At 49.1% G+C, this 24,987-nt stretch overlaps 1 pseudogene; it reads left to right on the forward strand.

Annotated features, from left to right (window-relative positions):
* The first annotated feature begins 388 nt into the window (after window positions 1-388).
* Window positions 389-24,987, forward strand: part of LOC129022709 (lysine-specific demethylase PHF2-like) — a 38,918-nt pseudogene continuing 14,319 nt past the window's right edge.

A 24,987-nucleotide genomic window follows, 5' to 3' on the forward strand; every position in this document is an offset into this window, starting at 1 on the left:
TAGTAGGCACTCAATAAATCAATATTGAATGAATAAAACTGAACACAAAAATGACAAGTGAAGAACTTAATCATAACTTAAGCAAACAGAAGCCAGGGAAAGGAAGACAATTTAATGCAACTGCACCATGTTGCTAAGGAATGAAATAACATATATATTTTTAAAGGAAATCAAAGATTATAAAATAGTGAAATGAGAATTAGAGATTTCAAAGTGAAAGAGAGAAACTGTGGGCTAAAACAAAACCACCATGGAACTGACAGATAAATTAGAACAGCAATGATTGAAATACGATTAGCTAAACTAAAATTCTGACATAAAGGCTTAATTTAATCATGGTGAGTGCAGAGAATAAAAGACAAAGCAATAAGAGACAACGTAATCAGTAATGGAGGACAGTCAAAAAGTGATCAATGTAAAGACAATTGATGTTCCTGAAGTAGAGAACCCACCAATGAAGAAACCTGTTAAAGATAGAATTGCCAAAAGATATGAGATAACAACATTACAGGTAATTAGTGATAGATTCACAGAGAAACACTGACCTTACGCTATATTCTGGTTAAATTTTTTAACCTTGATAACAAAGAAAAATTGTTTAGATTTCTAGACAGAAAGTGCAAATCACCAGCAAAGGATCACCGTCCTTTTAGGATGAAGATTAGATAACCTCTTGGCTTTGTCAAACCAATGTTTACTGGTGGACAAGGAAGTAAAGGCTACTTAGGACTTGGTAAAAGAAATGCAACTGTGGAATGATGGGAAAATACGAAAGGAAAAGTTTGTTAATTTTGCAAGAAAATATCTGGAAAAATAAAAGACGCACACAAATGGACACGCACACACAATCTGCGGACTTCAGAAGTTTTCTTTAGAATTGCAATTCATTTTTTTGTTCTTTTTCATGTAATGTGTCATTTTGGCATATCTGCCAGATTGCTTTGAGGTAGCTTTGTGCTGTGAGTCTTAATGAATTCTCATTTGGTTGTTCCTAAAGTTGGCTTCCCCATGTCTGGCCCCAAATCAGGCCGAGTAATCAGGTATGCTGCCTCTGCAACTCCCTGATGATGTGTATATTCTCTGATTAGTGTATTCCACAAGCCTTTTGTTGTTGTTGTTGTTTTTCTTAAACCACTTAATTAAGGTATGATTGACATATAAAAAGTTGTACATATTTAATGTATACATCTTGATCAGTTTGGGGATAAACATCCATGAAACCATCACCACCATCAAGGTTATAAACATACCTGTCACATCTCAAAGTTTCCTCCCACCCCCTTTATTGTGATTGTTGTTGTTTTGATAAGAGAACTTAACAGAAGATCTACCCTCTTAGCAATTTTAATTACACAGTACAGTATGGTTAGCTATAGGCACTATGATGAAACTTTATACCTTGTAACCATCACTTTCAAATCTCCCCCTTCCCCCAGACCCTGGCAACCACTATGCTACTCTCTGCTTCACTATTTTAGATTTCACATATAAGTAAAATCATACAGTGTTTGTCTACCTGTATCTGGCTTATTTCACTTAACATAATGTCCTTTGGGTTCATCCATGTTGTCACAAATGGCAGGGTTTCCCTTTTTTGGGGGCTGAATAATATTCCATTGTGTGTATACCCCACAATTTCTTCATTCGTTCATTTATCAATCAACATGTAGGTTGTTTCCATATGTTGGCTGTTGAGAATGCTGCACTAAACATGAGAGTACAAATATCTCTTCAGCATACTGATTTCAGTTCCTTTTGATATATACCCAATAGTGGGATTGCTGGACCACATGGCGGTTTTATGTTTAATTTTTTGAGGAACCTGTATACTATTTTCTATAATGGCTGTAACAATTTATATTCCCACCAGTAATATACAAAGTTTTCCTTTTTTCCACATCATCACCAACAGTTATCTTTTTTAAAAAATATGAGCCACCCTCATTGTGGATTTGGTTTGCATTTCCCTGATGATTAGTGATGGTAAGCACATTTTCCTATGTCTGTCAGTCATTTGTATGTCTCCTTTGGAGAAATGTCTCTTTAGGTCCTTTGCCCATTTTTTCATTCAGGTTATTTGTGGGTTTTTCTGCTGTTCAGTTGTATGAGTCTTTTAGGAATTTTGGATATTAAACTCTTACCAGATAATATGGTTTGCAAATATTTTCTCCCATTCTATAGGTTATCTTTTTATTTTATTGATCGTTTACTGTACAGAATTCTGCATTTTAGTTTGATATAGTCCCACTTGTTTATTTTTGCTTGGTGTTGTATCCAGTATCAAGGATATTTTTCCCTATGTTCCCTTCTAAGAGTTTTATGGTTTCAAGTCTTACATTTAAGTTTTTAATCCATTTTGAGTTGATTTTTGGATATGGTGTACAACAGCTGTCCAATTTCATTCTTTTGTGTGTGGATATCCAGTTTACCCAACATCATTTATTGAAGAGACTGTCATTTTCCCACTGTGTATTCTTTGTACCCTTATTGAAATTTAGTTGACCATATACGATGGGTTAATTTCTGGGCTCTCTATTCTGTTCCATTGTTCCATGTAGCTGTTTTTCACTAGCCTTTCTACCATGCATAGTTGTTATCACAGACTACAAAAATATCTTAGGTATTTTTAAATTTATTGCAGTGTCTTATTTGTGGAGCTAGTGATTGCTTCATTGGCTCTGTTGCAGGACTCTGTTCTGAGAGAAGCAGGATTAATATTTCATGCAACCTCCCTGAAGCTGCAGCTGCTATATGTCCTGATGTCTTCAGCCTGTTTTACTTGACAGATGGGTTCTAGTGCTTGCCAAGCTTCTAAGTACAAAGAATAATACCATTATTGAAAATGTCCAAAACCACATGAATGAAAAGATCTGATTGCCTTTACAATGCCGTATAAGACATGAGACACGTACAGACAAAACAATCATTCAGGGCTGGGTGCATTGGCTCATGCCTGTAATCCCAGCACTTCGGGAGGCCCAGGTGGGCAGATCACTTGGGGTCAGGAATTCAACACCAGCCTGGTCAACATGGTGAAACCCCATCTCTGTTTTAAAAAAATACAAAAATTGGGCTGTGCGTGGTGGCTCAGGCCTGTAATCCCAGCACTCTGGGAGGCTGAGAGGGCCAGATCACTTGAGGTCAGGAGTTCATGAGCAGCTTGGCCAACATGGTGAAACCATCTCTACTAAAAATACAAAAACTGGCTGGGTGCAGTGATGCATGCCTGTAATCCCAGCTACTCTGAAGGCTGAGGCAGGAGAATCCCTTGAACCTGGGAGGCAGAGGTTGCAATGAGCCGAGATAGCACCATTGCACTCCAGCCCAGGTGACAGAGGGAGACTCTGTCTCAAATAAAATAAAAATAAATACATACATAAGTAAATAAATGATTAGCTCGGCATGGTGGTGCATGCCTTTAATCCCAGCTTTTCAGGGGGCTGAGGCACGAGAATTTCTTGAACCTAGGAGGCAGAGCTTGCAGTGAGTTAAGGCTGTGCCACTGCACTCCAGCCTGGGCGACAGAGTGAGACTGTCTCAAAAAAAGAAAACAAAAATAAAAGAGTCACTCAGTACCGACACCTTTGAGAGTCCACTAGCAGTTTGCACTGGATTCCTCATTACCTTTGTCTTCAAATTATTTTCTCAATATAAAAGACACAATCTTTCATTGAATATGAGCTCATTCTTTTTTTCTTTATAACCATAACAGAGTATATCACTTTCAGATCCCTAATATGTGATAAAATGTAAAAACATTGTATACTTCTGACTCCTAGTAAAATAAAATACCCAATAAGCTTATTTAAGACACATATATTCATCTTTTGGATACTTGGTAACAAAAACCTGAGCACTATCTAGGAGTCAGTTTTCTGAAAACTTCTTGGAGGGAAAACCCAATACCTTGATGAGTTCATTGGGGTCAAAACTTCTGTCCTTAAAATTTCTGCAAGAGGAATTATAATAACTCTAAGGTGAGTGAAAAAATCTGTAAGATGATTAGCATCATAATTTGTAAAGATTATGAAAGGAATGTGTAGACAGGAAGTTGAAGATGGTAAAGGAAGTTGTATTACACTCAACTGAGAAGTATGGGATGCCCCCCGCTTAGTGGTAGAAAAAAACAGAAGACAGGTGAAAATTATTTGAAACTGTCCTCTAAGAAATCAATCACAACTTTCTTACTCCACTGTTATGATCACTTTACCAAAAACATGCATGCTGGGATGGACTAACTATTTTTTACTGAGACTATAATGCTAAAGTTGCTTAATAAGAGATTTGCTACAACAATAACAAAAACCTTAACCTAGTAGAGTATCAAGATCCATATTTTTATAATTATTTCTTTCAAGAAGCTTCTTCCTTGGGTTTAAACGATCATTTACCAAATTAATGGAATAGAATACAGTACCCAAGAATGTTCCCTTTTGGACACAGAAATTTAAAGAGTCTGATATGGTTCAGATCTGTGTCCGCACCAAATCTCATGTCAAATTTTAATCCCCAGTTTTCGAGGTGAGGCCTGGTGAGAGGTGATTGGATCATGGGGGCAGATAGTCCCCTTGGTAATGTCATTGCAATAGTAAGTGAATTCTTGAGAAATCTGGTTGTTTAAAAGTGTGCTGAACCTCCCCTCACTCTCTCTTTCTTCTGCTCCTGACGTGTAAGAGGCCTTGCTTCCCACTTTGCCTTCCACCATGATTGGAAGCTTCCTGAGGCCTTCACAGAAGCCAAAGCCTCTCTACTTCCTGTACAGCCTGCAGAGCCATGAGCCAATTAAACCTCTTTTCTTTATAAATTGCTCAGTCTCAGGTATTTCTTTATAGCAATGCGAGAATGGACTAATATAGAGACATTTTCCTTTCCACTCTAAGCAAGGCAGATGAATTCAAAGATGAGTGAATCAGAAAATCATCAGTGATGGCTTTTTGGGCTTTATTAGGCACGTTGGTGACCTACAGACAGAAATGCTTACATTGGGTGACAACTACAAAGCTAACAAAGTCATGAGAATTCAATTTATCTACAATTTAGGGCATTATTCTCCTCTGTAAATGGTAGCTTCTAAGAATAAACGGTATTATACTTTTGGAATTTTAATAAAGATTTCATTTACCTGCTAAGAAAGACAAATGGGAGGACACCTAGAGCTAAAATCCAGAGAGCCTGGTCCTGCTCTGGGGTTCTCGAGACACAGTGCTGCTCTTGAGAATGATTTGTGGGTTGGTATTCAGTAAATCCGGGGTGACTTTCAATTCATTCCAAAAATTAAATATTTTCATTCAATAGAAAACAAGAACATCAACATGCAGTTTGTCAGTCCTGAGATTTGTTGTGAGTGTTTTGTGAGTTAACGTAGCAAGTGTTTGTCAAGCCCTTAGCAAGTTCTTTTGAGAACATTTTTAAAAGTGTGACACGTAATTCCTCATCGTAGGTATCTTACCAGTATGTTTAATGAAAATAATTCAGAATTCCCCAAAAATGCATGATGTAAATCAACCAACCAGTTTCTCAGTTTCTATAGAATCTCTCCTTTAGAAAACTTGGCACTTTGTAAATCTCTGACCTGTTCTAACGGGCAGAAATTCCTCCTAAACCTTGGAAGGTAGAAAGGAACATGGCAGAAAATAGTTTTAAGGATGTCACAGTTTCTGAAATGGCCTTGACTTAGCCCGTATGATGTTTGTCCCATCCCAAAAGCATCCTTTCCCCTCATGTAATTGAAGATTTCTCACATTCATGGAAAATTTGACATTTATCTTAAGTGGTTCCCCTGTGAGAATATGAAAGTATTTTCTACCTTTGAAAAAAATTAAAAAAACCACACAGAAATATGAAAAGATTACTTCACATTTAAGACCCCAAACACCATTTCACTGTGTATATTAAAACATTGTCTTCTACACTTTAAATACATACACTAAAAAAGAAAATATTTTTAAAAGAACCAAAGAAATGGGGGAGTATATTTATTTTTACATTCTATTGTTTTCAATATTATGAAAACCTGTATCATGTAACAATAATGTAAGAAATACAGCCACTAAGGCTAGGTGCGTTCGCTCACGCCAGTAATCCCAGCACTTTGGGAAGCCAAGATATGCTTAAACCAATAAAGGGTGTCTATCAGAAATATATAGATCACTTGAAGCCAGGAGTTCGAGACCACCCTGGACAAAATGGCGAAACCATGTCTCAAAAAAAAAACCCCACCAAATTAGCCAGCCATGGTGGAGCATGCCCATAATCCCAGCTACTTGGAAGGCTGAAGCATGAGAATCGCTTGAGACCAGGAGGTGGGGGTTTCAGAAAGCCAGGATCGCACCACTACATTCCAGCCTGGGTGACAGAGCTAGACTCTGTCAAAAAAAACAAAACACAAAAAAACTGCCATTGGTAGACAGTTACCCCTCCAATGCCCAATTTTCTAAATCAAACAGCACAACCAACTAGATCAGAGAATTCATATTATACAATCTGCTGTCTAGGAAAAATGATAAGAGTTTTTAAAATTGAGCATGGACACTTCATCATCTAGTAAGTTCCCAATGTCATCCTTTCCTATCCCCACTCATCACTCTTTGCCCCTAACTTCAGAGTTAGGTGTGAAGCAAAGGATATTGCCTATAGACTGAAGCCCAAAAGTCTCACTGTATTGCTAAGCAAAAACATATACCAGGATACCTTCTTTTATTGTGCTTCACTTTATAGCACTTTACAGATACTGCATTTTTTACAAATTGAAGACTTGTGGCAACCCTGCATCAAGCAAGTGTATTGGCACTGTTTTTTCCAACAGTATGTGCTCATTTCATGTCTCTGTGTCAGCATTTGTTAGCAATAAAGTATTTTAAATTATGTTTTTAAACATAATGATATTGCACACTCAGTAGACTGAAGTATAGTGTAAACACAACTTTTATATGCAGTGGAAAACCAAAAAATTTGTGTGACTCACTTTATTGTGCTACTCACTTTATTGAGGCAGCCTGGAATCGAACTCAGAATATCTCTGAAGGAATATAGTGGAAGTCTTGGTTATGCAAGGGGATTTTAACATATTGGAGTTTCCAGATATAAAAACAAACCTCCGAAAAGTCTCCTAGTGAAAGATGACCATATGGTATTGTCCCCAAGCCCCACTGATCATGACCACCCAAAGCTTCATTAAATGATAATTATACTTTTAGATTCTGATAATCTCCTTTTCAAAACCTAAGAGGGAAATACACACACACGGACTGTCAAGAGGGCATGGTAAATTGGACTCAAAAGCATCACAGGTTTCCCCATGGACCAGAAATGGAACAGAAATACAAAGTCACACGTGACACAAGCCGCAGACCTGCCGGAATCTCCGTCCAGAAACGGGGAGTGGCAACTTGGAATTGGGCTACTGTGCAATGATACAGACTAAATGTGCTCTGTAAAAGGTGGGAGATTAGTAGGCTCTGTACATCTCTGCTTGAATTCAGAGGCTAAAGCAAATTTTAGAAGAGGAAATAAAAAGTCCTGCTTGCTTACTGCCTGGAGATTCAGCTTTATAGGGAACTACAGTTTCTGAAACCAATAAGGGGTATCTATTAAAAATATAGAGCATACATCATACAGAATACTTACAGCATTCCATCGGAGTCATTTCCTTTTGATAGAGAAAATTAAGAAGATAATACTGGTAATTATTCTAACATAAATATAAAATATGTAGGAAATTACAAGGAGGATATATGGAAGAGTAATGGAATACGTTGTGCCTATCAGATTATCAAAATAGATTAAGAAGCAACAATAATTAAAGCAATTTGGTATTTCAAGAACTAGAGAGATGGGGAGAATCCAGAAAGAATCCAGAAATAGATGTAAACATAAAGATAGTGTATCGAGTCAGGAAAGAATAGATGACTGCCTTCATAAATAGTGTAGAACACCTGGCTAAACAGTTGGGAAAAAAATAAAGTGACATCAATAAACCTAAATAAATTCCAAATGGATCAAAGACTGCAAAGTAACAAAAGCATAGAAGTTATAGAAGAGAACATTAGTGAACTTAGTATACCAAAGTGGGCAAACTTTCTAAAACAAAGATGAAGACCAGAAGCCACAAAGGAAAAGATTAGTAAGGTTGACTACGTACAAACCAATAAAGAAAACCTGAACAAATAGGAAAATAAGCAATGTAAAACATCAATGTCCTATTAAAAGTCAACTATTAATTTGGCAAAAATGCAAGTTTGAGAACACTAATCCCTGGCAAAGAATTATACCACCATTCTTCATGGAATACAAATTTGTGGAACTTTTTGGAAGGCAATTTGGTAATAAGTATTAAACATTTAAATACATATATTCTTTTACACAGCATTTCACCTGTAGGAATTCGCAGATATGCCTCAAAAATACCACAAAATATCTACAGGGAGACATTTATTAAAGCATTTCTAAACAAAGGACATTAAATATTTGGCAAATGGATTGGTTTAAAAAAAAGTATGGAATATCCTGTGATGGAATACTGTATAGCCTTTAAGAAGACGGAGATAAGTCTTAACAAACTGGTAGAGAAACATCTCTGGAATGTATTTTCAAGTAAAAAACAGTGGAGAAGAGTATGGTATGTTTCAGTATGAGTTCTTTGAGTAAGAAAAAGAAAAAATGGATGGATGATGTATATTATGTGTGTTTTACATATACATTTTAATGCTGACATTATGGATGTGAGCCACCATGCCTGGCCTAGTTTGATGTTTTTGATGAAATGTAGTGCATTTTATCCAGGACGGTGACATTTCATTGAATGGAAGGCTGCCTTTGCATTTCCCTGTCTTCCCTGGATATGAGTTGGCTGGATTTGACAGTGACCTGACGTGGCCAGGTGTCGCGGGTGCCCTGTTGTCAGCTCTGAAAGCAGTGGCTGTTGTTCAGGTGACACCAGAGGCACCTGGGCTGAGTGTGGGAAGTGATTTCTGTGCTCTAGCCCTGCACATTACAGCCACATGCACTGGCCAATCCAGAAAGACTCGCTTTCCAGTTCCCAGGAAAGGAGGTTTTCTCTCAGGGGTGGATGGTTTTGGGGCCTTTTCATCATCTTCTGGGGGTGGAGGCCAGCATCAGACCCAGTCTCCTGCCAGGGCCACAGCCAGCACCTGGGCTCGTTCCACCCTCTCTGATCCTGTTTCCTCCTCTGTGAAATGGGAGCTGTGACCTGTGGCCCGCAGGTGGTGAGAGAGTGTGGGATGTGCCTCACAGAGCATGTTTCCCGCTCCAAGGGACATAAAAAAGGGGGTCCCAAGTTCCCTCACCACTTTCCTCTCCCACTCCCAGAATGTCCAGCTTCGTGGAGCCACCTGACACTATGAAGAAACTGTCCTGGGTAGGAAACTCCTGGCCAGATGATGCATTGCTGGCCAAGCCCAAAGTGACCAAGTCCTGCCTGATCTGCGTGAAGGGCAGCTACACCGACTTCCATATTGACTCTGGGGCGCCTCTGTCTGGTACCACGTGCTCAAGGTGAGCCACACCCCTTGGGGCACCTTGGCTTTACGGTGGCCATGACCCATCTGCAAGATGGTCTGCAGTCCCCAGGAGCCCTGACTGTGGCCAAGATGCCACTCCCCAGCGGGCCCTGGACCATCTATCCCTGCGACAGGAGGCCATGGAGACATCGCTGGGTGGAGGGGCAGGGGTGCATGTGGGATCAGAGAACCGCACGAGTGTCTCATTTTTCTAATGGGATTCAGGCTCAATAACAATTGGGTGAGGCTGCTGGGTGACCGTGCACTTAGAGGAGAAAGTGGGGGAAGGGGGGTGTTGTGAAGACATCCTGGAAGAGGGGCCAGCAATAGCCAGGGCCCCACACAGGAGCCAGCAGGCAGGATAGGGGCATCCGAGTGGGCAAGGAAGGCTAGGAGTCTCATCATCAAGGCCGAGAATGGGAAGCCAGAAGAAAAATGAGACATAAATAGCAACAGAAAAAAAGGAAACCCTAAGCTGTGGGCTCCCCCAGCTGCTCATTGAGCTTCTCCAGACCCGCTGGAACTGGGGACAGGTGCACGTGCTGATCCCACCTCTGGGAGGCCTTGAGCAAGTCACTGGGGCATTCTCGGAACCTGGCTGGGCTTCGCTGCAGTAGGACAGGGGTCTTGCTGCTGCCAGTGCAGAACCACTCCTGGGGCCTGGCATAAGACCGCCTGGGACACAGTGGCATCATTTGACCCAGCCTGGGATCCAAGCGGCTCTCAAGAGTGGAGCTACCTGTCAGTTGCAGCTTTATTTGCAACCTGAGCACCCACACCATTTGTAGTGCCTCAAAACTATGTAATGTGGGATTATGGGCTTTAGCTCTTGACTGTGCTGGGGGCCCAGATACCCAGAGCCTTCCTAACATGCACACCTCTGAATTGCAAAGCACCTGTGCTCTCGGTGTTGCAGGCAGGATTTGCGGAACTGGACGGGATACTTCTCATGTTAAGACCTAACACTTGCACCCCCACCCCTGTGTTCCAGCATGGGCAGCTCTGCCAACAGGCTCTCTTGGCAGGGGGAGCAAACCTTCTATCTCATCAGGCTGACCTCGGCCAACATCTCCCTGGATGAGCTATGGCAGTCTGCCTTTAACCACAGCGAGATGTTCTTTGCCGACCAGGTCCACAAATGCTACAAGTGCATTGTCAAACAGGGCCAGACCCTCTTCATTCCCTCAGGTGAGTGCAGGCAGCTTTGGGGATCATGTCCTAGGGCTTGCCGGCCCTCATCAAGGTTATGCCCCTCTCCCTTGGGCTGTATGCCCACCATAGGGTCTGTCTGCATCCCTGGCATGCCTGCTCCCTTGTCCGGAGCTTAATGCCACCCCAGCCCAGTCCCTGCAGAGGGACCCCCAGTGGGGCTTGTGCTGTCTGGTCAGCATGGGCACTCCTCACCACCGAGGCCACCTTGGAGCTGCACAGCCAGTCAGCCCCTTTCACAGCCTGGCTGGGTTCACTGTGACTGAGCCCCCGGCTGGAGACCCAGCTCAGAGAGTCTTGTGTGGGGACAGCAGCCACGGCATCAGAGCCAGTGAGGGAGGAGGGCACTAGCTGCTAATTAAGGCAATATTAGGGAACATTTTGTGTCTGTGCTGAAGGAGAAGGCCCGTCGTGAGCCGCTGTGTGCCCCTAGATGATGTAAGAACAAATCCCAGACATCCCACTGTTTCATTAAATATTCCACTATTTCTGAAGGACTTCCTTTCCTTCTAAAGTAGCACAGCTACAGTACTGTTTTGACACCTCAAAAAATTAACAATTAACAGCAATTCCCTAGCATCCTCAAATAGCTAAGTTGTGTTCAGATTTTTGAATCATTTTATGGAGGGTTTTTTTTTCATTTTAAAAAATTATCAACTGAGGCCTTCACATTTTAATGATTTATAAGCCTCGGAATCTTCTGTAATCTCTGGGTCCCTCCTCCCTCTGTCGGCTTCCTCACAGTCACGGCTATTTAGGAAAGAGCTGTGGATTTCCCAGGATCTGGCCCAGGCTCCATCTCCGAGGATAACCTGGGGTCCAGTCCCAGCTCTGGGGGCGATGCAGATGCCCCGGCCTTGTCTCCTGCCCCTGAGTGTGGTTGGGAGGACGGGTAGCTGGACACAGGCTGGGGCTTCCTCTCTGAGTACTGCACTCATGTGGCCTGAGCGAGTCTCCTCAGCTCTGGGCCTCGGTTTCCCTGTCTGTGTGGTGCAGGGCTGGACTGACTAGTCTGTGCCGCCTCAGACACAGCCTCTCCCCCAACCCACTTCCATGGAGGCTGGGGTGGTGCCAGGGCTAGAGAGCTGCTCCCAGGGAGGCCTCAGGCTGCTGGTGAAGCTGCAGAGGTGGACAGGGCACCAAGGCACAGGCAGGTAGGAGCTGGAGCCTGGGCTGGGGCGGAGAAGGCCCGTGCTGGTCTCTGCCACTCCCTGATCTGGAGCCATGAGAAGCCCGTTCATGGGAGCGAGGTGGGGCGCCAGACACTCCTGTCTCTCTCTCAGGCTGGATCTATGCCACACTCACCCCTGTGGACTGCCTGGCCCTCACGGGACATTTCCTCCACAGCCTGAGTGGAGATGCAGAGGAGGTAGTGCCTGCCGCACTGTCTGCCCTCAGGCTCCGCAGAGCAGTGTCCTCCCTCTAGCGGGGTCGGTGCCAGACGCCTTGGGCTGAGCACTGGCTCAGCCTGCCTGTGGGTGACCTGACATGACCGTCAGCCTCGGTGGGCCTCTTCTTGATGTGGAGGGAAGGAGGAGGTGGGTTCTGGTATCGTGCAGGCTGGCTCCTCTAGGCACCTGACTGCTGGACGGTCATAGTCGCCCTTGGTAAGGTTGGGGTTGCTTAAAAGGCTGTTCCCGTCTCTTCTCAGGCACAAACAGAGCTCTCACAGGCACCAAGGCCTGCAGCCACCCAGGGCGATTGTCCTCTGGTTCACCTCAGCTATGCAGGGCCCAGTGGGGAAGCCTGAACTGGTGTGTCTGGGGCCTGGATCCACCCCCATCGTCACCTGCTTGATGGTCAGTGCATTGAGAGTGGCTCTTTGGTGGCTTCCAGAGCATATGAAGTGGAAAGAAGGTTGAAACTGTGTAGCCTGACTCAGTTTCCCAACTTCTAAACTGCTTTCTGGTACCTGGGGAAGCACCTGCTGGAGGCGTTCAAATGTACTGGTTACTCCAGGGTGGGCGTCCAAGCCTGAGGCTCTTGGCTGTGGGGGTGGCCAGACCTGGGTCAGGGCTGACTGTCAGGGTGTGAGTGCTGCCTTCCTGTGACCTGAGCAAGTCCCCTTGGGACTCAGCGTCCTAGGCCTCAGTTTGCTCATCTGTGTAATGCAGGACCAGATTGAACAGGCTGGGCCTCTCCTTCTGATTGGACTGTGCCTTGTTTTAGAACGAACACTGGGCTGCGGGATGAGAGGGGCGAGTGTGCGTGGCCTCAGTGCAGGTATCAATCACACCTGCTCCACCCTCCACACTTGCCTCCATTGGGAAGGTGGGGCCCTGGTTCTGTCATGAGCTGAGGAGTGGGTGTGAGTGGGCTCTGGGTCCCCTTAGGATCCCTCAGGGCCATGGCAGCTGGACCATGAGGCAGGCTTGTGGCTCGGCCCTGGCCCTCTATGGACGCACTGTGGCATCCCTGGGCCGCCCCTTCTGTCCCAGGTCCTGCCTGGTTACACCCTCAGAAATGAGAGCAGGTGGCTCCTGGCAGCCACCACCCTGTTCAGGTTTCCAGAGTCTGCCCAGCAGCATGAGGGAGCCTCCAGGAGGGTTTGCATTTATGTGTGATTTGCTTTCTCAGTGTGCCCTTCACCAGAAGTTGCTCTTAGTTGCTCTTTTTTGGTTCTGATAGCAGCCAAGATCTCTTTTACCCAGAACCGTTTGCACTCTGGCCCTAGTTTGAGAAGGAAAAATGGTCCATAGTCATGGCTGGCCAAGTTTCAGTAAGATTTTCCCATTGCTCCCTAAATATGAAGCCCTGAGCTTGACTCTGGCAGAGCGAAGTGCCCAGGATGGGAGTTTAGCCCTGACCTCAGGGGACTCTTTCCAGCAGGGAGGGGATCAGGGTAGCACCTGGGAAGCCCTCCTGTGGGAGGCCTGATTACTGGCCAGCTAGGCCACCGTGGCCATGTCCTCTCTGCCTGGGCCCTCTTCTCTGAGGGGATGACAGTTCAATTTGCCCCCAGGACTGAGAAAACCCAGGGAGCTGTCTTGGCCCTGGTGAGTCAGAGCCCTGGAGCCCTGCAGCCCTCTCCAATAGAGGCCCACAGCAGGAGCGCATCTACCAGCTGAGCTGTGGTTTGTCCCTCCGCTGTGCCAAGGGGCTCCATGAGGTGGGAAGAGGTGCCTGGGGATGTCTGGTGTATGCCCAGGGACAGGCTGTGGCCCGGCTCCTGGCATGACTGTGGTCCCTTGCTCAGGCAGGTCTGGGGTATTGGGCAGAGAGAGCAGAGCCAGGCAGCCTGTGTTAGGGGCCTGTAGGATGAGACAGTGGGAGCACAGTAGGAGGGCCAATCTTTTCTCTCACAGGGCAGGCCACCAGGAGGATGGGCGCCCCCAGGTTCCAAGAGGAACCGTTGGCATTTGGGCTGGTGGCCATGGGTGAAGGGAGATCTCTGGAAGGCTGGACCTGGCGTCCCCCAGTCTGGCTGTGTGGCTGGGCTTGAAGGCACCTGTGGGCAGCGGGCACCCACCCACCTCACCCAATGTCTCTTTCCCGGGCTCTCACAAATCTGGCAAGCAGCTGCCCCCTCATCTAGTCAAGGAGCTAAAATTCTCAATGATGCTTTGAAACCATGGATGAAGAAGCAGGTAGGAATCATGTCACAAATGCCCTAGGGCAGGAAAGCGGTGACAGGTGGGAGAACCTCCCTGGAGACCCAGCAGCAATGTCCTGCTTAATGAAGCTTGTCCTGCTTCAGTAAGATCTGGCCTGGCAGGGACAGTGGTGCTTTCCTGCCTGGCTTGGCCCAGGGTGTGACTTTGCCCCAGACACCCCATGGGTCCGTCCCCTGCTCTCCACTGACTGGGCCACTTGAGAGCTGGGGGAGGACAGATGTAGGTGCAGAGCACCCTCCACCAGGGGCTCACAACTTGGTCGCAAGTTGGTGGGAGGAGGGTGGGCAGGTGCCCATGTGTCCTGGGAGGAAAATGGGTCTGCAGGTGGAGGACAGATGGCTCATGGTGGGATGACACTGTGTGAGCACAGAAAGGCCTGGAACCTGGTGGGAGCAGGGAAGGACTGGGGGAGTGGCTGGCTGCAGGACAGGCAGTGCTGGAGATGCCCTGTTGGCTCCTCCTGGCTGGCCCTGGCATCAGTTCAGAAGCTAAGCTGCCTGATGCGGGTGCAGCACCCCAGCCACCTTGCTCTGTGACCCGGGCATCCCCTCCCTGTGACCCTCCCCGATGACCCTTCTGTGCACGCCCCCACAGAAGCTGCTTCCTGTGTTCCTTAGCATCTTCCCTTGGTTTTGGCTACAGAAGGGAGGGGAAGGTCTGGCTCAGCCTCGAGCACCCTCTGGGAGAGTGTTTCCTGCTGGAGCTCTCATTGTGCAGAGGCTCCATGCCCGCTCCTGAGGGAGGAGGATCCTCTCCCAGGCCAGAGAGGGCCAGTGGAGGTTTGCAGAAAGCCTTCAGGAGGGGGAGGCCAGGCTGCAGGGAACACTATGTGCAGCCTTCCTCTCTCATGGGTGGGCCATGTAGGAGAGGCGGCCAGTACCCTCCCAGGGCCATCCTGCAGCCACCGCCTCCCTCAGGCCTCAAGGCCCAGGGCAGTCCAGGGTGCCCCTCCCACCTCACCTCAGCTGTGTGGCCCAGTGGAGTGGCCTCTGACCAGGAAGAAGGGATGGGACCCATGTTTACTCCATAGCCTGCTGGTGGTGGCCTCAGGCATGCTTGTCCCCTGTGGTTCTCAGTTTGTCCACCTGTTGGTGGGGGTCACAGCAGAGACCTCTTGCTGGGGCAGAATTTGGCTGGGAAGCCCCTCTCATGCTCGTCTGGGTGTCTCAGCAATCAGGGGACAGCCTGGAAGGATGCAGGAATAGATCAAGGCCATGGGATGTGTCTGGCGGTGACCCTGGGCCCCATTGTCCTGTATGCTTTGGCAGAGCATGAGGACAAGCTCCCAGAGCACTTCAAGCCTTCACAGCTCATCAAAGACCTGGCCAAAGTGATCCAGCTCAGTGAGGTGGGGTTGGACCTCACTCAGGTACTGAGTCAGGTACTGGGCTGGACCCCTGGGGATGGGGGAGGGCCTGCCTTTCTTTCTCTGGGCCTGGGGCCCAGCCTGACACAGAGCTGCCAGCTCCAGGAAGGGCAGTGTCCCAGACAGTCCTCCCTGCACTCTCCTGGGTAAGCTTGACTTTGTGAGGGCTCAGGGTCTCAGGTCTCTGGCTGGGTCTGTGTCCTGGTGTGAGTGTGTAGGGACTGAGAGATGGCACTGGCACCTCTGAAGCTCCCATGGGGAGGGCATTCTGTGGGAGGAGCCCCTGCCTCAGCCCCTGGAGTCCCAGCATGTGTGATCCTGGATGAGCCCCCAGCCGCTGTGCTTGGGGTAGGACAGAAGAGCCTCGGGTAGAGCAAGTGACTGACGTCATATGGTAGGTGTGAGTGTGTCACACAACAGTGTGGGGTGGGTTTGAGCATGTCACATCATTGTGTGGGGTAGCTGAGCCTTTCTGGGCTAACAGCTCCCCACCAGGCTAGCAGTGAGGGTCTCCAGCATCCCGATGTGTGGACCCTCCTGGGCCACAATTTGGCAGAAGCAGCAAGTGACCCTCCCCTTTCTGTACCCCAGAATGCCTCCAAAGCTGTCTGACTGGAAGTGAATACTGTCGCCTCGTCAGATGAGGTCTGTGATGGGGACTGGGAAAAGGACGAGCCCCTGCTTCCAACTGAGGCCACCCTGCCTCCAATTGAGGCCACCCCACCTCAATCCCTCCTGGAGAAAGTGCCCCCCCCCAAAAAAAGACTCCCAAAACTGTGAAGATGCCCAAGCCATCCAAAATCCCCAAGCTCCCAAAACCCCCTAAGCCCCCAAGGCGAAGATGGAGGCAAGAAGAAAGGGAAGAAGTCCTGAGAGTCAGCCTTGCCTAATATCCCCAATCTGGACCTGCTCGAAGCCTGCACTAAGGAGGCATTGACCAAGATGGAGCCACCCAAGAAGGGTACAGTAGGGCCCCCTCACCCTGATTCCCCACCTCATCACCAGAGGCACTGCAGCACCTCTTTTGGGCCAGGCCCATAGATATAGCTGGGGCCCATTGTCCTTGTTCTCCAGGGGCCCCTGGGAGGATGTGGGGGTCTGGGCTCTTCTGTGAGCTCAGTCTGCCCAGAACATGCACTTCCCTGCCTGGTCCTGACCCAATCCTGCAGCATCCGGGCCCAGACCCTTCAGGGTGAACAGGCTCTGCCCCAGCAAGCCACAGAGCAGTGGGCCTGGAGAGAAGCCCTCATTGAGGAAGGCAGCACAGTGTGTGTGTGCTGTGGCAGTGGTGGCACTCAGGAGGGCCACCTGGTGGGGGAGGCACCGTGGTTTTCCAGGATGGGATGTCTAGGTTTCCTAGCCAGATGAGCAGTTGCCAGGGGACAAAGAAGCCCTGGGTCCTCCTTGGGGCCAAGGCATTGAGGCTGAAGCCTGAAGGTAGATGAGGTGTCTGTGCAGAAACAACAAGGAGAATGCCATTGGAGGGGAGAGTGTTCAGGGGTGAGGACAGGAGCAGAGTTGCCCTGATAGTCTGAGCCCCTGTGGACAGTGAGAGAGACGGGCCCATCCCTGAAGACCCACTCTAACTAGAGGATCTTAGGTCTGCGCTTCAGGGACCATGAACCCCTGAGATCAAGCACCATTGAGTGTGAACTTCTGCCAGGAGGAGGAGGTTATCCATTTCCTGGGGGCCAGGACATTTCAGGGCCAGCATCACAGGGATTTAGTGGGACACTTTTGTGTTCCCCTTCTCAGGGCAAGCATGAATGAATGCATGAACAAATGAATGGATGGCTAAATGACTGGAAGGATGAATGTGTGAATGAATGAATAGATGGACGAATGGATAGATGAATGGATGAACAGATAGATGGATGGATGAATGAATGAATTGATGAATGACTGGATGGATGGTTGAATGGATGAATAGATGAATGACTGGATGGATAGATGAATGAATTGATGGATAGGTGGATGGATGGATGGATGAATAAATGAATGTGTGTATGGGTGAATGGGTAGATGGATGGATGATGGAAGAATGAATAAATGAATGGATGGGTGGATGAACGGATGGTGAATGAATGGGTAGATGGATGAATGGATTAATGAAGGGATGGATGGATGAGTGGCTGGATGGATAGATGAGTGGATGGATGGATGGATGAGTGGATAGATACATGGGTAGATGGATGGATGAATGGATGGATGGGTGGATGGATGAAAGAATGGATGGATGGTTGGGTGGGTGGGTGGATGGATGGATTGATGAATATATGGATGGATGGATGAATGAACAAATGAATAGATGGATGGGGGGATGGAATGGATAGTTAGATGGAATAGATGGATGGATGGATGGATGAATAAATGGATGGTTAGATGAATGAATGGATAAAAAGGTGGATGAATGAACAAATGGATGGGTGGATAAATGAATGGATGGATGAGTGGATGAATGAATGAACAAATGGTGAGTGGATGGTTGGGTGGGTGGTTGGACGGATAGGTGGATGAATGGATGGATGCATAAATGGATGGATGGATGGATGGATGGATGAACACATGGGCGGATGGATGAATGAATGGGTGAACAAATGGATGGATCGATGGATGTGTGGATGGAGGAATGAATAGATGGACAGACGGATGTCTGAATCAATGGGTGAGCAAATGGATGGATGGATGAACAAATGGATGGATGGATAGGTGGGTGAATGGACCGATGGATGGATAATTGAATGGATGAATGAATGGATGGGTAGATGGGTAGATGGATAAATAAATGGATGAGTCAATGGATGGATGGGGGGGTGGATGAATGAATGGGATGAATGAATGGATGCCTAGATGGATGGATGGATGGGTGGGCAGATGGATGGATGGATAGATGGATGGATGAATGAAGGAATGAATGAATGAATGGGTGAGTGGATGGATGGGTGGATGAATGAATGGGATGAATGAATGAACGGATGGATGGGTGGGTGGATGAATGGACAGATGGATGAATGGATGGATGAGTGGATGGATGAACAAAAGCATGGAGGATGGATGGGTGGATGAATGAATGGATGAATAAATGGATGGATGGATGGATGGATGGGTGGGAGAATGGATGCATGGATGGGTAGATGGATGGGTGGGTGAATGGATGCATGGATGGGTAGATGGATGGAGGCATGAGCTGCAAGCACACGGGCTAGAAGGAGACAAGGAATCTGTGTGGCACAAGGGAGTCCCACTGGCCCTCTGTGTCCACCTCTGGGTCACAGCAGCACTTTTTTCTAGGCCACAAAGACCATCCTGAGTGTGCCCAACAAGGACGTGGTCCACATAGAGAATGATGTGGAGAGGCTGGAAATTCGAGAGAAAACCAAGAGCAACTTGGAGGCCAAGTGGAAGTCCAAGGTGAGACGTGCATGTGTGCATGGATGCATATGCGTGCATGTAGGTCAGTGAGTGTGAGCAGAGATGTGAATCCATGAAGCCCTGTGTGTGTGAAGGAATGTGCAGACATGTGTCTGCTTGTCCTGAGCAGTTGGTGCCATGGGGTGTGGCTATGTGAGTCTGAAGTGTGTGTGGCCACCCATGGACTACCTTCCTCTGAGTTGGTTGGGATGCAAGAGGTTGGCTGTGTCACCCTGTGTGTTGACAGTGTTTCCCTTCATTGTCCACACTCTGGTTTTCATTCCCACTCCCTGAGGGCCAGGCACCATGGAGGCACTGAGCCCATGGGGTGCAGGCCCCTGAGCACCCCACAGCGGCCCAGGTGGCCATGAGAACTATGGGTGACTTTCCTTAGGCCTGTTCCCAGCAGCTGCCTCTGCCCCCTGACACTAGTCGGGGTCCTGACCCCCTACTTATGTGTGGGGCTCAGGGACAGCCCTGGTCTTGCTTTTCAGAACAGCAAACCCGACTCCTTACTGAAGATGGAAGAGGAGCAGAAGCTAGAGAAGTCGCCTCTAGCTGGAAACAAAGACAAGTTCTCTTTTTCTTTCTCCAACAGGAAACTCCTCAGGTATGTGAGTGCCTGGATGGGAGGGGTGACCTCGCATGTAACCCACATCACACACACCATACATACTGCATCACACATGCTGCCTGATACCACACACACATTACACACACACCATGCGTGCACACTGCATCAAACACACACCACACACTGCATTACACACAACCACACACACCGCACATCACATACCCCATACACACACAAACTTTGGCTGACACACCTCTGGGGACTCCTCTCCCTCTGAGCTGCTGACCTCACTGACTGCAGCCCTGTTCCCGGCACCTCTTCTTCAAGGCCTAAACACCAGCAGAGCCGCGTCCCTGCCTCCCACCATGCTCCACCTGAGGGCGGGTGTGAGGAAGCAGACATGCCTGTTTGGGGCTGGGCTGGAAGATGCAGCCAGCCTGCAGAGAGGGATGGGCCCCCAGGCAGGGAGGGAGGCTGTGGGACTCCATGAATGTTAGATGTGTGGCTCTTGTGAGCTGGCGCTGAGGACATGCGTGGTGGACAGGATCCTGGCCCTCGGAGCCCAGTGGCCAGTGGGGAGGGCCTGGTATGAACCCAGCATGGGACCCTGAGTGCTGAGAATGTGACCCATCTGGGAGTCAGGAGGGCCTCCTGGAGGAGGTGTGGCTGAGCAGAGATTAGGGGGTGTGTCTGGGCGGTGTGTGCATGCTGGATGAGCCTCGGGGCGAGGCAAGGGGTGCTGAGGGCTGTGAGCCCCATGGCAGCCTTGAGAGCCTCATGGTACCAGCGACAACACTTGGGCCTGTGTGTGCTCCCAGTGCGTGGGGCATGTCACCTGCTGAGGCCCCACATCTGCCTGGAGTCAGAGAGGTCCCAGTGGGAGGGGCAGCCACTTTTTTGCAGCAACCACTGATTCACTTGGCTGGGTCATAGTTTCCTCGTTGAAGAGATGGGAGGAGAAGACCTCTTTCCGGGTGGTGGAGAAAGGGAGCAGTGCCCAGGCAGAGCCTTGTGAGGGGCAGGGAACTCAGGGCAACAGGAGAGGCCATTCAGCCAAGGGGTGGGTCTTCAGGGTCCTGTGGCTGCCCAGCTTCATGACCCTGGGCATGCCGCTTGCTCTATCTGAAGCTCTGCTTCTAGGTTCCGTTCACTCTGTGGCGGTGCCAGGGAGTTGAGGATGGAGATGAGAAAGGCTGGCATGACTCTAGCCTGTGGACACTTGCGTGTTCTGTGGCTCAGCCCGTAAGGCAGCGGGGTGCGCTGCCCTTTCACTTAGAGCACTGGAAGCAGCCTCGCCCTGGAGCTCTATCCAGGTGTCTGCGCTTCCATTTCCTCAGGATTGGAGCTGTGTCTGTTTGAAGTTCCAGACTTTTCTGCCTCGGCCTGTTGTCCCTGAAACTATAGAGGGAGAAACCCATCCTCAAACCCCTGGGAAGGCAAGGGCAGCAGCTGCTTGCAAGCCAAGCTCTGAAGTAGTCCTCCTTCGCCCCAGCAGGGAGACAAGTTACAAGCCCTTTCTTAGACTGTTAATCTATCCTGTAGCCCTGGGCCTGAGTTTAGTTTTCCAATATAGCTATGGAGAAAAAAACAGGAAAGTTGAATCCTATTCCAGTTAAAGACAGATTCAGCATGTGCCAGGATTCCCAGGCAGGCCAGAGGCAGGGCTTAAGCTTGTCCAGTGGCCCTGGGACAGTTGGGGGTCACTGTCTCAAGCATCTGAACTGCCTGGGGAAGGGCTGTCTCTGGCTGAATGTGGGGAGGGAAGCACAGCATTGTATAGGAGGCCATGGGTTTGGGGAATGTTTCTCCTGTGGGCAGGTAGCTTCCCACAACGGGGACTGAGGGCCCAGCCTGGCCTGGCTGCAGAGGCTTGGGCCCTCCCCCCTCTTCCCACCTTGACTGGTACTGAGGCTTCTTCGGATTGAAATTCAAATGGTGGGGATGTCACCTGCCTCCTGGAGGCTATCCTGCCATGGCCCTGGCAGGGGACGCCTTGGGAGGTCCCACCTGTCCGCTGCCATGGGGCTGTGTGGATGCTGCTGACCCACTCGTTTCTGCCCTAGCTCCAAGGCTCTCAGGCCCCTGACAAGCCCTGGTGTGTTCAGGGCCTTGCAGAACTTGAAGGAAGACAAGCCCAAGCCCGTGCAGGATGAGTATGAGTATGTTTCGGACAATGGCAAGCTCAAGATCAACGAGTTTCCCATCAGGAGGAAGAAAAAGGCCCCAAAAAGGGACTTGTCCTGTGAGTTGGAAGGGGCATTGGGGGAGGGGTTGGGAGAGGCCCATCATGCCCTGAGAGGTCTTCCTGGAGTGGCTGGCTCCCCCCAAGGCTGCCCACTGGACTCCCATCTGCTGTGCTTTCAGTCTTGTTGCATAAGAAGGTGGTGCTGTCCACACCTGTCATGAAGCCAAAGCTTGACTCGGCAGCGTACAAGGTGAGCTGCCTTCCGGGCCCCCTCGGTCTCAGAGGCCATCTCTGGGCAGTCCCCAAGGCCGTGGTTTGAGTGACTCCAGGGCGGACTCTGAGGGTGTTTCTGCACAAGATGGTGGAAGGGCCCCTTACCCTCACTCAACCCTTGAGTGAGTGTTCTAAGGTCACATCTAACTCTAAGACACAGTGGGCATCTCTGCCTGGGCGTGCGAGGGGCGTGTCCCCGCTGAGCACCCTGCCAGAGGGGTTTATCCGGATTTGAGCCTGTTAACTGCTTTCCTGCAACTTGAGGTCCCTCTGAGGCTGCAGACCCTGCCCCTGCCTCTCCACCCAGTCATCGCGGCATCTCTTTATATGTGTTACACACTGGGACTCTCTCATGTTAAGGGTTCCATTGAACCAGTTTCTCTGTGAATATGGTGCACAGTGTGAAGACAGTTTGGTCCTTTGTGGTCCTGAGACATCTCTAGCACCCGCGTCTGCCCCGTGTGCCCGTGTGTGGGCCATCCAGCCCCGTTGGCTCCAGGGGCCTCTGTCTGACCCCAGCAGTGCTCATTAGAAAGGCAGTGCTCTTTAAAAATGTTAAAAAACCTAGTTTAGTCCCTGAAGGGAAAAAGTATCCCCCTCCCAACTCCCAGGCCACTTCGGTGGCCGGACCCTCCCCTGACCGGCACCCTGTCTCTCATGCAGCAGAGTGACAACTCCTTGGATGAGGGTTTGCTGCACATCAACACAGACACCAAGCCCGGCCACAATGCCAGAGTCAAGAAGGCAAATGGGAGCTTGGCAGCCGACATCTTGCACCTGCTACAGGCCAGCAAGGAGATCAGTGCCCTGGAATACAACCCCAGCAGGTGGGCCCCACCACCCAGCAGCACCCAAGAGTGGGGACCAGGCAGGCCCAGGGCTGGCCCTTGGCCATGGTGCTGGGAGCCTGTGAGGTGGACACACAGCTGGAGCCAGTGCTGAGCCGCCCCGGGCCTGGGCAGGAGGGCACACCACAGGGTACAGATGCTGCTCTAATGCCAGGAGGGCACACCGCAAGGTACACATGCTGGACTGGTTGGTCTCACTGGGGCTTTGCTTTCAACCAAGGGCTTACTTTTCTAGTGATGGTCCCTGGTAAATTCTCTCAGAACTCACAGGTTTTCAATTTTAAGTGCGGAGACTGTTGTTTTTTTCAGGTGGAAATGTTATGGGTAGTTCCACATGTACTACAGACAGGTAGCCCAGTGGGCAGAGCGGCAGCCCCCTCCCTGGTGCCCCTGAAGCTCTGCTTCTAGGTTCCTGGGAAGCTATTAGATGGCATTCACTCTGAGACGGTGCTAGGGAGTTGAGAATGGAGGTGAGAAAGGCTGGCATGACTCTAGCCTAGCCCCATGCAGGGTGCCACAGCTGCCATGGGGAGCACAGCTGCAGATTCGCATTGCACGGATGGGGAAACTGAGACTGAGGGCTTACACTTGCACATGGCCACACTGCTAGGAAGCAGCAGAGGCATGCCCAGAATCTCTGTCTGCCTGATTCTGGAACTTGAGGTTGTAGGTCCTGGAGGGTTGACTAGTGCTGGGCAGTGATGTCTGGGTGTGCATGGCAGGTCCCTTGTCCAGGAGTGACTTGGATTGAGGCAGACAGAGCCCATGCTTGGGTCCTGCTCAGTTCCCAAGATCTGCTCTGAGACTCTGTGGTTTCCAGAATCTGTGGGCAACCCAGGGCTGTCCTGCCCCCTGCTCCACAGCCCCGAGCTTCCTCAGTGGGCAGGTGGAGGCCACAGAGCAGGCCTGCTTTTAGACAGATGAGGGGCTTGAGCAAGGTGGATTAAGGGCTTGATTGAAAAGGGCTTTTGCTAAATCAATTGGCTGTATTTTATTTCATATATTACCGTTTTACATGCAATATTATGTTCACGTAATATTGATCAGAAAGCCAGCTGTAAGGTGCTTTTTTTATTATTGGGAGTGAAGCATGATGGGAGGCTTCCATAGCACCTTAGGGGACAGATTTCCTGCTTGGCACTAGGTGGTTTCTGTCCATGTTAAGCTCCTTGCTGCAGAGATGTGCTTGTGGCTGGGGGTGAAGCCTGGCTGTGAGCTCTTCCTCCCTATCAGAGGCTGTGGTGCTCCACACAGCTCTTTGAGGGATGCCTGTCTCTGGGAAGAAGTGTGCACTAGCTGACACCTCAGTGACTGGCCTCAGGGGTGGGAGAGGCTTCTAAACACCCAAGGCCCCTCCCAAGGTCCCTGGAGAGGCCCGGGAGCCCTGGAGGTGGGGGGTGTCCAAGGCTACCCAAGATGAGGGCAGACAGGGCCAAGAGCCCAGGGGCCATGAGGTGCTTTGTTGTGGGCACCTGTGGACTTGCAGGGGACATGGTGATGGGGACAGAGGTGGGGAGGGTTTTGTGCTTGAGTCTGTGAGGAGGCACTGTGTCCTGGGCTCCCGGCTGTGAATCTGAGCCCAGGAGTGGGGCAACCAATCCGTGGACACACTGATAACCAGAAACCCAGAGCTTCCCCGCTGAACCCGTGCCTCAGGGGAGTGTGCACGTGCACATGTGCCTGCCAGGGGCCACTGAGGCTGCCGGTCCCCCTCAGCCCGCTGCAGGCAGTTCCTCTCTCAAGGTCTCCCATTTGGAGCGTAGGCCAGTTTTTGATGGTTCAGTTGCTCTGTTTAATATGGACTGTTTGGAAAAAACAGCTGAAGAAAATGGAGGAAAATATGTTAATTTATCCTGGATAGTTTGTTCAGTGTTTACTGCTGGGGGAAAAAGAGAAGATTTGGGTACGATAATTGGGGGATTAATGTATTATTTTTCATGCCAACTAGTTAGACATTGCTCATTGATTCACCAGCAACCCTGCAGGGCC

The sequence above is a fragment of the Pongo pygmaeus genome, chromosome 22, assembly GCF_028885625.2.
Source record: "Pongo pygmaeus isolate AG05252 chromosome 22, NHGRI_mPonPyg2-v2.0_pri, whole genome shotgun sequence".
Taxonomy (NCBI): domain Eukaryota; kingdom Metazoa; phylum Chordata; class Mammalia; order Primates; family Hominidae; genus Pongo; species Pongo pygmaeus.